At 39.1% G+C, this 21,090-nt stretch overlaps 1 protein-coding gene across 1 annotated transcript in view; it reads right to left on the minus strand.

The window, feature by feature from the left end:
* Positions 1–791: 791 nt before the first annotated feature.
* Positions 792–21,090, minus strand: part of LOC107804888 (putative late blight resistance protein homolog R1C-3) — a 30,195-nt gene continuing 9,896 nt past the window's right edge. Inside the window, exon 3 of the mRNA XM_075233585.1 lies at positions 792–1,032. The gene's annotated coding sequence lies outside the window, so the exon portion shown is untranslated. The remainder of the gene's footprint in view (positions 1,033–21,090) is intronic.

Genomic DNA, 21,090 nt, shown 5'->3' on the forward strand with positions numbered 1-21,090 from the left:
TCATCTGTTTAAGGCATTTGTATCTTCTCTCTTTAGTATTATTTCACTTGTATTTTTGGAGTGAAATAAAATATTGGTTGTGTCCGAGGAGTAGACAAAATTAGCCGAACCTCGTAAATTCTGGTGTTCCCTTTATTGTTGTTTTATTGTCTTATTTATTATTTGGTGGCTGTCATAATTTTTGATATAGTAGTTGTGACTTATTCACACTATATACATTTGGCTTCCGCAACAGTATAATGGTATATGTAATATCAATAGTCAATCAGCTGCAGCAGAAAAATAATCTTTAATCACATCCCATTATTCCTATGTCTAATCCTAATACTATATATCTATCTACCCCTAGTCGATCAAAATTTATAGGAAATTATCCGAACAGGATAAGGGAAGTTATAATTAGTAGTACATTGTAAAAGCTACTAAAAGTTAGTCTGCATTTGGAGCGAGTTGCGACAAGAGCGGGTTGCTCTAGTGGTGAGCAAGCTCCACTTCCAACTAAGTGGGGAGTTCTTGAAGGGAGGGATGCCGAGGGTTTATCGGAAGCAGCCTCTCTACCCCAGGGTAGGGGTAAATTCTGCGTACACACTACCCTCCTCAGACCCCATTGGTGAGATTATACTGGGTTGTTGTTGTGTATTTGGAGCCAGTTGCTGCAGAAATATATGCATATATATATATATATTCACATTGGTATCCAATCTTAAGCGCGCACAAAAAAAAAATGAAACTGAATTGAAGCAATGCAACGCGCAGCAAAAGTCAAAACATGAAAACTGGAAGAGTTCTACAAGAAATAAACGCTCCACGTGATATGAAACTCAAAAACCATGCAAGAAGGGTAGTTCAAGCCCATAGTGGAGCATTTATTCAACATCTCTAAAACCACGCAGAAACTTAATTTCAACTTCACAATGCTTGAATAAATAAAAGACAAAAGGTTTGTTTTATTGGAACAAGTTTATCAGAGGAAAGGATTGCAGAAAGGAAGAAACTCCAGATCAATGAGCAACATCATGCCTTAATTCTGTCCTGCAAAAATGAGGAAAAAGAAAAATATGATAGGGCCAGTGAAGTTTTGATAGTTTTCTTTGGTAAGAGACCATTTTATGGTTTGGAAAGAAATCACTAAATTATTCACAATACTCTATATAGTACCATATAAGTCGATATTAGTTAGAATAAAGTAAGGTGCTTCCAGATGGATCCACTTCGTATGTGAGAGGTGTTGCGGAAGCCAAATGTATATAGTGTGAATAAGTCACAACTACTATACCAAAATTATGACAGCCACCAAATAATAAATAAGACAATAAAGCAACAATAAAGGGAACACCACAATTTACGAGGTTCGGCTAATTTTGCCTACTCCTCGGACACAACCAATATTTTATTTCACTCCAAAAATACAAGTGAAATAATACTAAAGAGAGAAGATACAAATGCCTTAAACAGATGAGAAGGCAAATGAGAGGTGTGTTTCAATCCTAAACATTAGGCCTTCTTTTATAGGGGAAAAATCCCCCCAAACTTAACTCCCAACCAATGTGGGACTTTGGCATTTTGCCAAACTTCAACAAATCTCCACCTTGGCAAAATTCCACATTTTCAATTCTCTCTCAATAACAAATTTTGGTTGTGTCTTCATCTTCAATCTTCAGTGTTCAACAATGTTGATCAAATCCAAACAATGTTGAAACTTGAACGCAGTCACCACCTTTGTCAGCATATCAGCAGGATTCTCTGTAGTATGTGTAAGCACGTGATTTTTGACCCTCCCCGAGAATTTTCACATTTTTAGTGTGAATATGTGAAATTGGGTCTAGTATAGCTATTTTAACTATTTTTACTTTATTTTATTGCAAAAAGAAAAATTACAAAAAAAAGTATATATATAAATTTTAGTTTATGTATCCCTCATAAACTTGAAAAAAAAATCAAAAATTGCACTTTATTTTGGTACTTTATATAAATTCGAAAATTAACAAAAAATATATATATAATTCTATTAATGTTTTGAAGTCATTTTAATACAAAAATATTATTTCATATTTTTGTCTTTATTAAAAAAAACGAAAATTACAAAAATAGTTTTATTAATATGTTATAGTTATTTTAACTTTGAAAAATACAAAAAAAACATTACTTCATATTTTATCTTAATATTTACGAAAATTACAAAAAATGGTTTTAACTTTGAAAAAAATACAAAAATAGTACTTCATATTTTATCTTAATATTTACGAAAATTACAAAAAATAGTTTTATTAATATTTTTGTAGCTATTTTAAAATCTTGAAAAATATTTAAAAATATATAGTTTCGTTTAAATACTAGTCTTATTTTTGGTAGTTATTTTGCTTACATAGGACTAGTTAAGCAGCGTATTCCTATTTCTCGGGTCCGGGCAAAAGAATAATATTCGGGTTCAAACTACCCGGTTTTAGGCCTAATTTTCGGACCTAGCCCATAATAAACCGTGTCCAGGACACGTGGGGAACCCCACCACGCGTGGGGGACATATGCCTTGAACCCCACCACGCGTGGGCTCATTTTTCGGGGCAAACCATGTCAAATACACGGACTACACATTTGACAAAGGGGGGGATTTTTGGGAATTTTGGAATTTAAAAAAAAAAAGAAAAAAAAAAAGAAAAAGAAAACAAGTACTGTTGACGCTTCTTCTTCATAAAAGAAGAAGAAGCAAAAACCTACGAAAGGGAGGAACGGACGAAAGCCAACAGGAAAGGGATTTTTTTTGGAAAAATTGGAAAAGCAAAAAGAATACTGTTCCGCTTTCTTCTTCAAACGAAGAAAGAAAGGAAACCTACGGAGGAAACACAAAAAAACCAGTGATCACCTTCCCCACGTCCAAACGCTCCAAACACCACCACCACACGGACCCTCCTCCTCCCAGCTCCACCATCGTCACTACCCAGTCCGACGAGTAGCAGCAGCGTCGTCACCTCCACTGTCCGAACACCACCCCGTCACCTTCCCCCAGCCCGCGAGCTCCAGCTCCATCTCCGCCTCGCCTGCGTCGACCAAACGACACCACCAAACGACCACTCCGTCCCGACCAGCTCCCCCATCACCATCGACCGAACATCATCAACAAACCATCTGTTCCTCCATCTTTTTTTTTTTTAAAAAAAAAAAAACAAAAAAAAACTACTAGAAAAGCCCTCGTCGACCACCTGCGTGCACTACCAAGCACCAGACGAGCCCGCCTCCTCGCCACCGTCCTCACCTTCCCAGAAACCCTAAAACCAGTCGAAACCACCGTCGTCAACCTCCAGAACCAGTCCGCCATTTTCAGTCCAACGTCGTCAACCTCCAAGCAGTCGTAGCTGCGTTTCCGAGCAACGGTAGGTTGCTTCAATCCTTCTTGACCGAGTTTTCTGTTTTCCGTAGAGGTCGACTTTGGTTCGTCGAGGTCCAGTACGTCGAGGTGCTGTCCGAGGTTCCGTCGTTGTTCTTCGGTCAGAGAGGTCCGGCTTGAGTTCCGTCGGAATCGTGTTTGTCGTTCTGAGTTTGTCGAGGTGCAAAGGTTAGTAAACCTCGATGTATTAGATAAATAAACTTTATGTTGAATGTTTGAGATGCAAATATAAGAATTGGTATGGAAATTTTTTGCCTATGTTTCATTGTATGCATTTTTGCTCATTTTGCGTTATGGGATTCTCGTTTGTTTGATGTCGTTTAATTAAGTTTGGCTAGTTGTTCTATGACACAAGTTTGACGTTAATTTGTTCGTCCTTTACTTCGCTTAGTTCATTCAAAAAAAAAAAAATTATTATTAGTACATGTTATTACTAATCCCGAAATACTCATTCGCTAAAACTCTTTTATTAAACCTCTAACAAGTTATGAGATTTTAGTTGTAAAGAAGCTGTAAGGTTTAGTATGGTTAAAAGCGTAAAAATGGCATCCCTTTAAAAATATAAAAAAAATAAAATAAAAATAAAAATAAATAATAATGAAAAAGGAATAAAATGAGACGAGCCTCGCCAAATAAAAGGGACAAATTGCGGGGCCCTCACAAAGTATATGTATTAAATACTTAGATTCCGGGATGGGTCGTTTAGCAAATTTCACGGCCCTACCCCAAAATAATAATGCGCTAGTTGTTTTAGGCGCGCCTTTAATAATGTTATCTCCCTAAGCTCGGGTGCACATTTATGTGACCCAAATCCAAATCTCAACGGAGTCGAAATATGTCTCTAGTCACGGGCACACTGATTGTGGCGTGGCCCGAGATGCATTTCTATGACGTTGCAAATTCTTTTAAAAAATAAGAATGAGATGAGCCTCGCCGAATAAAAAATACAAATTGCGGGGCCCTCAGTAAATACTTGTTTAAAATTACTTAGAATTCAGGAGGGTCGTTTAGCGAATTTCGCGGCCTCCGCAAAATAATAACGCGATAGTCTCTTTAGGCGCGTGTTTAATAATTTACTTTCTTAAGCTCGGGTGCGCATTTCATGCGACCCAAATCCAAATCCTAAAACATCAAATAAAATATGTTTCGGATTGTGGGTGCATTTCATGTGACACAGTCCAAAGATATATTTTAAGCGATGTTCACATTCTTATAAAACAATAATAATAAAGCGGTTAAAAGATAAATTTGCACATAAGTTCATATTGTATTAAAAATCAGATAAATAAGCCAAATATAACAGTTGAGCGACCGTGCTAGAACCACGGAACTCGGGAATGCCTAACACCTTCTCCCGGGTTAACAGAATTCCTTATCTAGATTTCTGGTACGCAGACTGTAATATAGAGTCATTCTTTCCTCGATTCGGGATTAAAATTGGTGACTTGGGACACCCTAAATCTCCCAAGTGGCGACTCTGAAATAATTAAATAAATCCCGTTTCGATTGTCCTTTAATTGGAAAAAACTCCCCCCTGCGCCCCCCCGGGCGCGGAAAAAGGAGGTGTGACAGCTCTGGCGACTCTGCTGGGGACTACGACCCAGAACCACTGGTTCAGGGTTAGAAATTCGAGCTTAGATAAATTGTTATATTTGGCTTTATCTGATTTTTACATGTTTGAGCCTAATGTGCTAAATGTTGCTTTTACCGCTTTGATATTATGTGAACTGTATATAAATTGTGCCGAAACCCATCTTCTCTCTGAGTCTTCTGAATCATGAAGAAGGGTGTACTTCGTACGACTTCTTTTCTGTATAGTGTCCAATCCCAATTTAGAACGAGGTTCGGACAAGTTGCTAAGCCGGTGAAGCTTCTGTATTCCCGGTACGCTGCCCCCTCGGCTCGAGCTGTCCGCTCGGGTAAGCCAGGTCTAGAACAAACACCCAGGTTCTGAACCTAGTATAACAAAGCCACATGCCAGATCCCTAGTAGGAACGTTTATTTGCATCATGTGCATTTGACTTAGGGGACTCAACACAGGGGTTGGGTCCGTCTAGGACAAGCAACCTGAAAATAATAGACCATCTTATGGCATCCTATGTGCTACATGTTGTATTCAGTCAAGGGCGAATGGGTCATTTGGTCATTTCCAGCATGATGTTATTTTAATCAAAGCATGAGGAACATTTGTGGAATCCAAGAAGCCTTGGAATTCCCTATGTCCCCCACGCTTGCTTTTCGGGAAAACACATGGGGAACATTTGTGGAATCCAAGAAGTCTTGGAATTCCCATATGTCCCCCACGCTTCATATGTTGGGAAAAGCGCATGGGGAGCATTTGCGGAATCCAACAAGTCTTGGAAATAATTATGTCTCCCATGCCACATTTTTGAAAGAAATAATAAATATAAAAAAATAAAATTACAAATAAAACAAAGCATGAAAATTCAAAAAGATTTTGTATGTTTTCATTATTTTCCACAGATTAAAAAAAAACATCGTGGAAAAGAGGAGAAAAAATGACAGTGTAGAGATGTAACTACTTAGAGAAAAATCAATGTCCGAGTAGTATCGAAACTCTGCTGAAATTTTGAGAAAATGAAAAATGTCTTGTTAGTTTGTTATATTAAAAGCAAAGGAAAAACAAAAATCATCATTGTTCTGTCTTGTTTTTAAAAAATATAGAAAAGAAAATAGTTTGTTTAGCCGTAAAAATGAAAAAAAAAGGTTTTGTTTTTAAATGGGTTTTTTATTTATTTATCTGTTTATGAAAATGTCAAAATAAAAATAAAAATAATAAAATAAAAAGAGTTGGGCGTTGAAAGTAGTTTTATTATTTGTTGCAAATATATATATATATATATATATATATAAATATATATAAAAAAAAATCCAAAAAGTTTTTCTTTATTTCCAAAATATGTATATATATCTTTATCTGTTGCAAGAACATTTGTCTTACCAAGAGTTTTTAGAATCCCAATTTTCAAAACAAATAATCCAAAAATATTTTCCATTATTTACTTCTTTAGAAAGTCTTTCTAGTTGTTTCTTTAAAAAATAAAATAGAAAAAATAAAAAATATTTTGATTCTTCTTTTAAAAATTGAAAAGAAAATTCAAAATTCAAAAAAAAAACATTTTAGAAGCATTTCTTATATTAAAGGTAAAATTCCGAAAAATATTTTCTTCTTTTCTTTAGAATAAAAAAAAACGAAAATTCAAAAAATATTAGTCTTTCTTTTAAAAAGAAAATCAATCAAAAAATAATATTTCCTTGCTTCTTTTAAAGTAGTTCTTTTAAACGAAAATTCAAAAAGAGGGTTAGTTCATCTTCTTATTATTATTTGCCTACTTATTCTTATTCGACCGAACTACGCGGGTTTGATTCTCACCGGATGTGAGATACGTAGGCAACCCTCATCGGGTCCAACCCCACCTTCTCAAAAAAGAAGGAATGTTTTATGTTTTTCGTTAATTCGTTTGTTTGTTATAAATGAAAATAATAGAATAATAGTCTATTTGATTGTTGTGAAAATAATAATAAAATATAAAAAAATAAATATAGAAAATGGAAAAGGGTCCTCTCAAAAACAGTTTATTTACCCGAACTACGCGGGTTTGATTCTCACCGGATGTGAGATACGTAGGCAACCCTCATCGGGTCCAACCCCACCTTTGCTAAAATAGCCAAAAACAAAAAAAATAATAAAAGAATAACATGTCAAATTTTAATTTTGTCATAAAGAAGTCGGGTGATGTTGTTTTATCAAGACATAGCCGAATGTTCCCGAGAGGGACGCCGGAAGGCTGACTTTGCATAAACAGCCACCTTTGGGTCATATTTAAGATTTGGTCCAGTTGACTCACACAGCCTTAAAAATCTTCGTCCCCGAGACGTTGAAAGGCCGTGTTCGCAATATTGACTTTTCTAATTTTGAAAAACGATAAAAAGAGTTATAAATAAGTCAGGTGATGTTGTTTTGTCATAAATAGCCGAATGTTCCCAAAAGGGACGCCGGAAGGCTGACTTTGCATAAACAGCCACCTTTGGGTCATGTTTAGGATTTTGGTCCAGTTGACCCACACAGCCTTAAAAAGCTTCGTCCCCGAGACGTCGAAAGGCCGTGTTTGCAATACAAGGTTTTTATCATAATTTGAAAAAAAACAAAGAGTCAACGGTCGGGTGAATGCCGTTTGGATGTTTAGTCAAAAAAATATGAAAAAAATAAAATAAGCCGAGCCAGTTTCGGCCGCGTCTTAAACCGTTCTTGCCGAAATAGCCTTAGAGTATCTTTCAGTTGTCGAAAGGTTATTTTCGTAAAAGAATGGACAAGTTTGTAAAAGAATGGACAAGTTTGAAATTTGGAAGGGGCCACATTTGCAAAAAATAACCATTTGGTTGCATTTGTCGAACAGAGAAAGGGAGCTGGAATTTTGTTTTTTGAGTTTATAAATCTTTTGATTAAAATAGGCGGGTTGTTTGATTTTCAAGTTGGTAGGTCATCTTTAAACCTTTGAAACCCAGTTTGTTTTAATATGAAAAGTGAATAGAAAAAATGTTCATTATTTTTTATCTTTTATTGGTCCGAACTACGCAAGGTCTGATTCATGCAGGGACATGATACGTAGGCAATCTCCATAAGATTCGACCACCACTAAAATAAAAAATAAAAAAAAAATATATAATAATAAATAAATAAAAGAGAGTGTGGAAGATTTTCAGGGGGCACAATTGTCTAACTGCTTAGGTACATTGTATCTCTGATATATGATTGTCTGTCCAATGCCCTAACACTAACGTGATGACTTCCCTTTGATGTGTCCATATAAAGAGAGTGGTTGGTTGTGGTAACTCCTCCTTGCAAAGCAAAATCAAAGGACAATGGCTCAGAACCGCAGAACCGAGTGGGTCAGTACTGATGACCGACAACAATTGGTCGAACTGAACAACGGGTTGGTAGAAGAAGTGAAAATGCTGAGACAGCATGTGGCAGACATGTATCAGGCATGGATAACAGGAAAAGCACCACCCCCTCCACCGCCAAGTCTCTTGAACTCGGTCAATTCCCAAGCACCCAACACCATAATGGAAGATCCCCCATACTCTCCATCCCAACCCACTTATGGCAGCCTTCCCAGCTACCCGAGTAGCTCCATCGCTCCCCAATGCTTCTCCGCTCCCCAACACCACTTCTTTCCCCGCCATACTTCACTTTCCAGGCACCCGGCTCCACAAAATGCCTACCCACCTACACAAGCCTACCAAAAGCCACCTGGATCAGGTTTCCGGCCCTGTCAACATGCAAGAATGAAGAGGTTGCTGAAACGAGGAAATGCTCTCGCCCCCATCGGGGTATCTTATGCCAGTCTGTTTGAAAGGCTGAGGCATGCTGGTTCGATTGAGCCACTCCCCGCATGTACTATAAATCCGCTTGCAAGGAGCTTTGATCCGGCAGCACGATGCGCCTACCACTCCAATGTCGTAGGGCACAACATTGAGAGCTGTCATAGCTGGAGAAAGGAAGTAGAGAAAATGATCCAAGAAGGGCGGGTTGCAATTAATAACAGTGACATGGGGCACTCGAACCTCCTCGAGAATTTGCCGACGGAGGTTGATAAGGTTGAAGCTGGTAATGGTCTCGGCAGTATTGATGCAAAGCTCAGTGGCTAAAATGCCAATTTTGATAAAGTGGAAGGACGTTTTGTTCCTTAGTCAGCAAGAGAGAAGCTTGTGGTGGCTCATTTTGTTGTCATTTCTGTTGTTCGGATTATTAGGGTTATGAGTCGGATGTTGTCTTGTCCAGTTTGTTTTTAGGATTTTGTTCTGGATTATTTTGTTTGTTTTGTTATTTGAACCATTTCACCGGTAGTCTAATACAAAGTCCGGTCTTTTATTATTTCCAGTCATCTTTTTGTTTAGTCCTTTTACCATTTCTTGTTCGATGCCGATTCTAGGGACATGACATGCGCACCCAGTTTGGGCCTAATCTTAAAAGTTAATCCAAACCCTGGAGAGGTGATCAGAATAGTTAAAGGAAAATAAGAACGGTTGAGATCATACAGAGCTCGAGTCATGTGGAACTGGGGCAAGTTAAACGCAAAGAAATCCATTAAAGAAAGATTCGCCTAAATTGGCATGAGGGTCGTTCACAATAATGAGAATGAGAGTGGCGCCCAACGGTGTCTTAGAAGTGACAAATGAACAAACAGAGGTTAAATATAATTGTCAAGTCCGGCACCATCGGAAAAGACTATAAATCTATTGTTTAATTGTGTTGTTTGCATTTGGCATATTTTGAAGACTGGAATGACGAAGGCATTTTGTTCTGCTACCCAAACACTTTATCCTTCGTTACCCCTTTGGAGCCTTATTTATTTTTCTTTCATACCCCTCGTTCGGAATCAGTAACAACGAAAAAAAAGAGAAAGAAAGAAAACAACAAAACGAAAAAAGAGAGAAAAAAAAAGAGAAAAAGAAAAGAAAAGAAATTGATAACAAAGAAAAAAAAAGAAAATCAAATGAAAAGAGGAATTGGGAACTACGTTTGACCTGATTCCTCAAAGAGGATACGTAGGCGCTTCACGGCTCGGTCATAGTTTTGAAAAATGAAAAAATCATCGATTAAAATATCCCCAAGCAAGAAACTGGGGCAAAAGTTGTGTTTGTTGTAAATAAATCTAATTCCGAAGGTTGTAACTAACAAAAAAAAATTGTATTTTTGAGCCTTTTAATACCCTTTCTTTCTAGCCAATCCAAAAACCCACATTACGGTCCAAAGAAAGACCTTCTGATCAGTCTTCAAAAGATACCAAGTCAGACAAATGAAGAATCTTACCGGCGAACATAACATTCTGTTCCACAGCAGAAAGGACTCTAATCTCCAGCAGAAAGAGTCGTACCGGCGACACTCCAAATCCTCAGCTGGAAAGTGATACAAATGAGAGAGTCTTATCGGTGAAAACCTTCACAGGCACCATAAGGCGATGAAAGCTGAGAGAAAAGCCAAAAATGAGAGAGACTTGATAGTGAAAACCCTTCGGGCACTACAAGTCGAATAAGATTGAGAATCAGAGGGGGAATCGCCAATGGAAGATCTTAAAAGATGATTGACGGCAGAGGATAGGCCACATACGCATGTCATGGCCATTAGAGTCGGTATCTGCGTTTGATATATTTTTAGTTATAGTTTCTTTTGTAAAAGAGTCATCGTTTCCTTTGTCTTTTATTTTGTTTATGTTATCTTTCTCCTTTCATAAAAATTTCCCCAATAGAGTCTGTCCGGTCAGAACGAGTATGAAAGGACTTCAAAATATGCCATCAGCTTTCCAAGATGAGATCTGACTAGTATATCCAAATGGTATAGTCAGCGAGGAACAAGCGCGATGCCAGTGTCAATACAGATATCCCCAGCAAAAGGGAATTGACAGAAAGATTGACAAGCGTTATAAACCTCAAGGCCAAGGCCCATGAACAGAGCAAGGAGAGCAGTGAGCATGATTGGGCGAAATCCATACTAGACTAAAAGGTCGGGAAAATGCCAGTTTCCGAGCTATGCCACAAAAGAAGAGGGATACCCCCAGCAGGAAGGGATTATCCCCAGCACACGATATCATCCCCAACAAGTTGTGGAGCACAGAGAAAGGAAGGAGAAAGGGAAAGCCATCCCAGTAGGAGTATCACAGCCAACCACCATGTTTTAAACTAACAAATTTTGTTTGATTTGAAACAGGTAAAGGAAATGGCATTGATGCAGAAACGCATGCCACAAGGGATATTATCAAACTGGGGCAGAAAATTTTCCTTTCATTTAGAAAATTTTCTGGAAGTCAGGTACCCTTAGCTGATAACATTTTACCCCCAACAGGTAAGTAAATCAAGGGAGGTAGTCTTCGAAGGAAGAAGCTATGCAAAAACAAAAAAAAGAAAAAGAAAAAAAGAGAATAAAAAAAAAAAGAATAAAAAAGATAATAATGAAAAAAAAAAGGGGAAAATTCATCCCAATCCCCAACAAGTATTCGAGGTAAGACATTTCAAGTCTTAAGGATATTTTCGGGTTCATCCGCCCTCAAATAGGATCTGTTGGGTTCATCCGCCCTCAAATAGGATCTGTTGGGTTAATCCGCCCTCAAATAGGATCTGTCGGGTTCATCCGCCCTCAAATAGGATATGTCGGGTTCATCCGCCCTCAAATAGGATATGTTGGGTTCATCCGCCCTCAAATAGGATCTGTCGGGTTCATCCGCCCTCAAATAGGATCTGTCGGGTTCATCCGCCCTCAAATAGGATCTGTTGGGTTAATCCGCCCTCAAATAGGATCTGTCGGGTTCATCCGCCCTCAAATAGGATCTGTCGGGTTCATCCGCCCTCAAATAGGATCTGTTGGGTTAATCCGCCCTCAAATAGGATCTGTTGGGTTAATCCGCCCTCAAATAGGATCTGTCGGGTTAATCCGCCCTCAAATAGGATCTGTCGGGTTCATCCGCCCTCAAATAGGATCTGTTGGGTTAATCCGCCCTCAAATAGGATCTGTCGGGTTCATCCGCCCTCAAATAGGATATGTTGGGTTCATCCGCCCTCAAATAGGATCTGTCGGGTTCATCCGCCCTCAAATAGGATCTGTCGGGTTAATCCGCCCTCAAATAGGATCTGTCGGGTTAATCCGCCCTCAAATAGGATCTGTCGGGTTCATCCGCCCTCAAATAGGATCTGTTGGGTTCATCCGCCCTCAAATAGGATCTGTCGGGTTAATCCGCCCTCAAATAGGATATGTCGGGTTAATCCGCCCTCAAATAGGATAAGTTGGGTTCATCCGCCCTCAAATAGGATATGTTGGGTTCATCCGCCCTCAAATAGGATATGTTGGGTTAATCCGCCCTCAAATAGGATATGTTGGGTTAATCCGCCCTCAAATAGGATCTGTCGGGTTCATCCGCCCTCAAATAGGATCTGTCGGGTTCATCCGCCCTCAAATAGGATCTGTTGGGTTAATCCGCCCTCAAATAGGATCTGTTGGGTTAATCCGCCCTCAAATAGGATCTGTCGGGTTCATCCGCCCTCAAATAGGATCTGTCGGGTTCATCCGCCCTCAAATAGGATCTGTTGGGTTAATCCGCCCTCAAATAGGATCTGTCGGGTTCATCCGCCCTCAAATAGGATATGTTGGGTTCATCCGCCCTCAAATAGGATCTGTCGGGTTCATCCGCCCTCAAATAGGATCTGTCGGGTTAATCCGCCCTCAAATAGGATCTGTCGGGTTAATCCGCCCTCAAATAGGATCTGTCGGGTTCATCCGCCCTCAAATAGGATCTGTTGGGTTCATCCGCCCTCAAATAGGATCTGTCGGGTTAATCCGCCCTCAAATAGGATATGTCGGGTTAATCCGCCCTCAAATAGGATAAGTTGGGTTCATCCGCCCTCAAATAGGATATGTTGGGTTCATCCGCCCTCAAATAGGATATGTTGGGTTAATCCGCCCTCAAATAGGATATGTTGGGTTAATCCGCCCTCAAATAGGATCTGTCGGGTTCATCCGCCCTCAAATAGGATCTGTCGGGTTCATCCGCCCTCAAATAGGATTTGTCGGGTTCATCCGCCCTCAAATAGGATATGTTGGTTTCAGTCTTTACTTTTAAGTGTTGAAATTGGGAGCCCGCCCAGATAATAGAGGCATACATTCAGTCTTTTATTTTAAGTGTTGAAATTGGGAGCCCGCCCAGATAACAGAGGCATACATTCAGTCTTTTTTATTTCAAGTGTTGAAATTGGGAGCCCGCCCAGATAATAGAGGCATACATTCCACGTCTTACCCATAGGAGATGCATTTCCTCCTAAGTTTTAGTTTTACCCATAGGAGATGCATTTCCTCCTAGGTTTGTTTCAGTTTCACCCATAGGAGATGCATTTCCTCCTAAGTTCAGTTTTACCATAGGAGACGCACTTCCTAAGTTCAGTTCTACCCATAGGAGACGCACTTCCTAAAGCAAGTTTCACCAATAGGAGACGCACTTCCTAAGTCAGTTTCACCATAGGAGACGCACTTCCTAAAGTTCAGTTTCACCATAGGAGACGCACTTCCTAAAATTTATATGTTTCACCATAGGAGACACACTTCCTAAAGTTTATATGTTTCACCATAGGAGACGCACTTCCTAAGTTTCAGTTTTACCAATAGGAGACGCACTTCCTAAGTCAGTTTCACCATAGGAGACGCACTTCCTATAGTTCAGTTTCACCATAGGAGACGCACTTCCTAAAGCAAGTTTCACCAATAGGAGACGCACTTCCTAAGTTTCAGTTTTACCAATAGGAGACGCACTTCCTAAGTCAGTTTCACCATAGGAGACGCACGTCCTAAAGCAAGTTTCACCAATAGGAGACGCACTTCCTAAGCGAGTTTCACCATAGGAGACGCACTTCCTAAAGTTTAGTTTCACCCAGTAGGAGACGCACTTCCTAAGAACAGTTATCCCCAATAGGAGACGCACTTCCTAAGTTTATTGTACCCACAGGAGACGCACTTCCTCAAAGTTAAGTTTACCCATAGGAGATGCATTTCCTCCCAAGTTTTTCTCCTAAGATAGAGACCTAGTCTGACGAACCTTCTCCTAGGATCAAAATCTTAGTCTGATGAATCTTTCTCCTAAGATAACCAAAAAAAATGACCTAGTCTGATGAACCTTCTCCTAGGATCAAAATCTTAGTCCGATGAATTTTTCTCCTAAGATAGAGACCTAGTCTGACGAACCTTCTCCTAGGATCAAAATCTTAGTCTGATGAATCTTTCTCCTAAGATAACCAAAAAAAATGACCTAGTCTGATGAACCTTCTCCTAGGATCAAAATCTTAGTCCGATGAATTTTTCTCCTAAGATAGAGACCTAGTCTGACGAACCTTCTCCTAGGATCAAAATCTTAGTCTGATGAATCTTTCTCCTAAGATACCAAAAACAAAAATGACCTAGTCTGGTGAACCTTCTCCTAGGATCAAAATCTTAGTCTGATGAATCTTTCTCCTAAGATAACCAAAAAACAAAAAATGACCTAGTCTGATGAACCTTCTCCTAGGATCAAAATCTTAGTCCGATGAATCTTTCTCCTAAGATGCTAAAAAAAAAAAACAACATTTTGAAAAAAAGAGTCATTTTCCTAAATCCAGGCACCCACCTGTATAACGGAGGAATACATTTCAGTCCTTACATTTCAAGCATTGAAGTTAGGCGCCCACCTGCATAACAAGGGAATACATCCTAATCTAGTGTTTAGTTCACTCTCAGCACTGCATCAGTAGTATCAGTGGGCTACGATTTTGCTAACGACTCACAAACCTTCCCAGTACAAACTGGGTTAGGAAATTTTGTTTGTTTTGATTGTCAGGGGCCTGCCTGTAGAGCAGAAGATGGTTATATTTCAAAGATTGAAGAAGTTAGGGGTCCGCCTGTAGAACAGCGGGATCGTTCAAAGTCAAGCCGTAACCCATTGGAAGGTAGAAGGCTACAACAAAAATCCCCAGCACTCAATCCAAGATAGAAGCAACAAAAAGCTCGCCCCAAGAATGCGAGTCAACAGTCTGAGAGGGTCAACAAAAGCTAGTCACAAAAACAAAAAGAAAAAAAAGAAGAAAGAAAAAGAGAAAAATGAATGAATCCGAAGCACGGATGTGGAGAACAAGTGTGATCTGCTCAAGAACTAGCGCCTACAACTAGCAAGTATCAAGGTTCAAATCCAAAGTCTGTATGAAGCACCATTCAAGACTCAAGACCAAGTTTCAGAAGACTTAAAGATAGGAATCCTTGTAACTAGTAGCTGATAGGTTTAGTTAGTCTTTTTCAGTTTTCATTTTTGTTGTAATGACAGGACCGCGGACCGGAACCCCAACGGAACGGAACCTCGATCGGCTCTTCACCTCGGTACACTTCACTATCTCTCTCATTTCCGAACTACACGTGGCATGATTCCTGTATAACCAAGGATATGTAGGCAGCTCAGATACCAGGGCTCGGTCACATTCCCTCCCTTTCCTTAAGTGTAGTCCGTCCAAGTAATGGTCGGGTCAAAAACACGTCTAGTCGTTCTTTGTCGGAAAACTCTTCGTGTTTCCAGTCAAAGAGGGGCAGCTGTAAGCACGTGATTTTTGACCCTCCCCGAGAATTTTCACATTTTTAGTGTGAATATGTGAAATTGGGTCTAGTATAGCTATTTTAACTATTTTTACTTTATTTTATTGCAAAAAGAAAAATTACAAAAAAAAGTATATATATAAATTTTAGTTTATGTATCCCTCATAAACTTGAAAAAAAAATCAAAAATTGCACTTTATTTTGGTACTTTATATAAATTCGAAAATTAACAAAAAATATATATATAATTCTATTAATGTTTTGAAGTCATTTTAATACAAAAATATTATTTCATATTTTTGTCTTTATTAAAAAAAAACGAAAATTACAAAAATAGTTTTATTAATATGTTATAGTTATTTTAACTTTGAAAAATACAAAAAAAACATTACTTCATATTTTATCTTAATATTTACGAAAATTACAAAAAATGGTTTTAACTTTGAAAAAAATACAAAAATAGTACTTCATATTTTATCTTAATATTTACGAAAATTACAAAAAATAGTTTTATTAATATTTTTGTAGCTATTTTAAAATCTTGAAAAATATTTAAAAATATATAGTTTCGTTTAAATACTAGTCTTATTTTTGGTAGTTATTTTGCTTACATAGGACTAGTTAAGCAGCGTATTCCTATTTCTCGGGTCCGGGCAAAAGAATAATATTCGGGTTCAAACTACCCGGTTTTAGGCCTAATTTTCGGACCTAGCCCATAATAAACCGTGTCCAGGACACGTGGGGAACCCCACCACGCGTGGGGGACATATGCCTTGAACCCCACCACGCGTGGGCTCATTTTTCGGGGTAAACCATGTCAAATACACGGACTACACATTTGACAAAGGGGGGGATTTTTGGGAATTTTGGAATTTAAAAAAAAAAGAAAAAAAAAAGAAAAAGAAAACAAGTACTGTTGACGCTTCTTCTTCATAAAAGAAGAAGAAGCAAAAACCTACGAAAGGGAGGAACGGACGAAAGCCAACAGGAAAGGGATTTTTTTTGGAAAAATTGGAAAAGCAAAAAGAATACTGTTCCGCTTTCTTCTTCAAACGAAGAAAGAAAGGAAACCTACGGAGGAAACACGAAAAAACCAGTGATCACCTTCCCCACGTCCAAACGCTCCAAACACCACCACCACACGGACCCTCCTCCTCCCAGCTCCACCATCGTCACTACCCAGTCCGACGAGTAGCAGCAGCGTCGTCACCTCCACTGTCCGAACACCACCCCGTCACCTTCCCCCAGCCCGCGAGCTCCAGCTCCATCTCCGCCTCGCCTGCGTCGACCAAACGACACCACCAAACGACCACTCCGTCCCGACCAGCTCCCCCATCACCATCGACCGAACATCATCAACAAACCATCTGTTCCTCCATCTTTTTTTTTTTTAAAAAAAAAAAAACAAAAAAAAACTACTAGAAAAGCCCTCGTCGACCACCTGCGTGCACTACCAAGCACCAGACGAGCCCGCCTCCTCGCCACCGTCCTCACCTTCCCAGAAACCCTAAAACCAGTCGAAACCACCGTCGTCAACCTCCAGAACCAGTCCGCCATTTTCAGTCCAACGTCGTCAACCTCCAAGCAGTCGTAGCTGCGTTTCCGAGCAACGGTAGGTTGCTTCAATCCTTCTTGACCGAGTTTTCTGTTTTCCGTAGAGGTCGACTTTGGTTCGTCGAGGTCCAGTACGTCGAGGTGCTGTCCGAGGTTCCGTCGTTGTTCTTCGGTCAGAGAGGTCCGGCTTGAGTTCCGTCGGAATCGTGTTTGTCGTTCTGAGTTTGTCGAGGTGCAAAGGTTAGTAAACCTCGATGTATTAGATAAATAAACTTTATGTTGAATGTTTGAGATGCAAATATAAGAATTGGTATGGAAATTTTTTGCCTATGTTTCATTGTATGCATTTTTGCTCATTTTGCGTTATGGGATTCTCGTTTGTTTGATGTCGTTTAATTAAGTTTGGCTAGTTGTTCTATGACACAAGTTTGACGTTAATTTGTTCGTCCTTTACTTCGCTTAGTTCATTCAAAAAAAAAAAATTATTATTAGTACATGTTATTACTAATCCCGAAATACTCATTCGCTAAAACTCTTTTATTAAACCTCTAACAAGTTATGAGATTTTAGTTGTAAAGAAGCTGTAAGGTTTAGTATGGTTAAAAGCGTAAAAATGGCATCCCTTTAAAAATATAAAAAAAATAAAAATAAAAATAAAAATAAATAATAATGAAAAAGGAATAAAATGAGACGAGCCTCGCCAAATAAAAGGGACAAATTGCGGGGCCCTCACAAAGTATATGTATTAAATACTTAGATTCCGGGATGGGTCGTTTAGCAAATTTCACGGCCCTACCCCAAAATAATAATGCGCTAGTTGTTTTAGGCGCGCCTTTAATAATGTTATCTCCCTAAGCTCGGGTGCACATTTATGTGACCCAAATCCAAATCTCAACGGAGTCGAAATATGTCTCTAGTCACGGGCACACTGATTGTGGCGTGGCCCGAGATGCATTTCTATGACGTTGCAAATTCTTTTAAAAAAATAAGAATGAGATGAGCCTCGCCGAATAAAAAATACAAATTGCGGGGCCCTCAGTAAATACTTGTTTAAAATTACTTAGAATTCAGGAGGGTCGTTTAGCGAATTTCGCGGCCTCCGCAAAATAATAACGCGATAGTCTCTTTAGGCGCGTGTTTAATAATTTACTTTCTTAAGCTCGGGTGCGCATTTCATGCGACCCAAATCCAAATCCTAAAACATCAAATAAAATATGTTTCGGATTGTGGGTGCATTTCATGTGACACAGTCCAAAGATATATTTTAAGCGATGTTCACATTCTTATAAAACAATAATAATAAAGCGGTTAAAAGATAAATTTGCACATAAGTTCATATTGTATTAAAAATCAGATAAATAAGCCAAATATAACAGTTGAGCGACCGTGCTAGAACCACGGAACTCGGGAATGCCTAACACCTTCTCCCGGGTTAACAGAATTCCTTATCTAGATTTCTGGTACGCAGACTGTAATATAGAGTCATTCTTTCCTCGATTCGGGATTAAAATTGGTGACTTGGGACACCCTAAATCTCCCAAGTGGCGACTCTGAAATAATTAAATAAATCCCGTTTCGATTGTCCTTTAATTGGAAAAAACTCCCCCCTGCGCCCCCCCGGGCGCGGAAAAAGGAGGTGTGACAGTATGAATTTTCTTCACCGTGACTCCACCTTCTTCTATGATTTCGCGTACGAAATGATACCGAACATCAATGTGCTTCGTCCTTGCATGATAAACTTGGTTCTTCGCTAATTGAATAGCACTTTGACTATCACAAAAAATTGTGATACCTTTTTGTTCAACACCAAGCTCCTTTAGCAATCCTTGAAGCCAAATTGCCTCTTTCACATCATCTGTAATAGCCATGTATTCTGCCTCTGTTGTAGACAAAGCAACTGTTGACTGCAAAGTAGACTTCCAACTAACTGGTGCCTTTGCAAAAGTAAACACATAACCAGTAGTTGATCTTCGTTTGTCCATATCACCCGCAAAATCTGAGTCACAATATCCAACTACAGACTGATTGTCTTCCTGCTCAAAAACTAACCCGACATCTACAATATTATGAATATACCGTAGAATCCACTTCACAGCTTGCCAATGCTCCTTCCCTGGATTGTGCATATATCTGCTAATAACTCCAACAGCTTGTGAAATGTCAGGCCTTGTGCAAACCATTGCATACATCAAGCTACCAACAACATTTGCGTATGGTACCTTTGACATATACTCTCGTTCAGCTTCATCCATTGGCGACATAGTAGTACTTAGCTTAAAATGGGAAGCAAGTGGAGTACTAACTGGCTTAGTCTTGTCATCTATGCCAAAACGTTGAAGTACTCTCTTCAAATATTCCTTTTGAGATAAACAGAGTTTCTTTGAACGTCTATCTCTAATTATCTCCATGCCAAGAATTTTCTTTGCCTCACCCAAATCCTTCATCTCGAACTCCTTCTTCAGTTGAATCTTCAACTTATCAATTTCTTCCAAATTCTTGGAAGCTATCAACATATCATCAACATATAGGAGAAGATATACAAAGTAACCATCTTTAAGCTTGTGCAAATACACACAATGATCGTATTTGCTTCTCTTGTACCCTTGCCGCAACATAAACTCGTCAAATCGCTTGTACCATTGTCTAGAAGATTGTTTCAATCCGTACAACGATTTTTCAAGTTTGCACACCATATTTTCTTTTCCAGCAACTTTGAATCCTTCTGGCTGAGTCATGTAGATTTCCTCCTCCAAGTTTCCATGTAAAAACGCAGTTTTTACATCCATCTGAACTAGTTCCAAATCCAATTGTGCTACCAAAGCCAACATAATTCTAATGGAGGAATGTTTTACAACTGGAGAAAACACTTCATTGTAATCAATTCCCTCCTTTTGAGCATATCCTTTGGCCACCAATCTTGCTTTGTAGCGAACATCTAATTGGTTAGGAAATCCTTCTTTCTTTGCAAATACCCATTTGCACCCAATTGCTTTCTTTCCCTTCGGGAGATTGGCCAATCTCCATGTATGATTCTGATGAAGGGACTGTATTTCATCATTCATGGCAATCCTCCACTTATCTTCTTCTGAACTTTGGACAGCGTCTTTATAAGTAGTAGGAACATCATCAGCTACAATTGAGGTTGCACAAGCAACCGTCTCTATGAGACGAACAGGTTTCGTTATTGTTCTTTTTGGCCTGCTGGTTGCTATTGATTCAAGTTGTTGTTGAGATTCCTGAGTTGGAATCTCCTCTACTGGCTCTCCTTCCAGAGGGTAATCTTCATTTGTTTCCTCCTCTGCTTCTTGTGTAGGAAAAATAAATTTTCCCTCAAACTCCACCTGCTTAGAAGCACCTTCATTTTGTTTGGTATCTTCTGTTACCTTATTTACCATAGCAAATTCATCAAAGGTAACATCTCTGCTGAATATTACTTTCTTTGTCATAGGACACCATAAGCGATATCCTTTGACTCCAGAAGTAATTCCCATAAAAATAGCCTTCTTTGCCCTTGGATCCAATTTTGACTCTGTCACATGATAATATGCAGTTGAGCCAAACACGTGCAAAGAGTTATAATCTACAGCAGGTTTTCCGTACCATTTTTCAAATGGTGTTTTGCCATCAATAGCAGCAGATGGTAGACGATTAATGAGGTGGCATGCATATGTAATTGCCTCAGCCCAAAATTCTTTGCCCAAACCAGCATTGGACAACATACACCGTACCTTCTCCAGCAAGGTCCGGTTCATACGTTCTGCCACTCCATTCTGTTGTGGTGTATGTCTAACAGTGAAGTGTCGGATGATGCCATCATTTTCACAGACCTTATTGAAATGATCATTTTTGTATTCACCTCCATTGTCTGTGCGAATACACTTGATTCTCCTGCCTGTCTGATTCTCCACCATCATCTTCCATTTGAGAAAAATTCCCAACACTTCATCTTTGCTCTTCATTGTATACACCCATACTCTTCGGGAAAAATCATCAACAAAGGTTACAAAATAGTGCTTCCCACCCAATGAAGGTGTTT

The sequence above is a fragment of the Nicotiana tabacum genome, chromosome 16 (assembly GCF_000715075.1).
Source record: "Nicotiana tabacum cultivar K326 chromosome 16, ASM71507v2, whole genome shotgun sequence".
NCBI lineage: Eukaryota > Viridiplantae > Streptophyta > Magnoliopsida > Solanales > Solanaceae > Nicotiana > Nicotiana tabacum.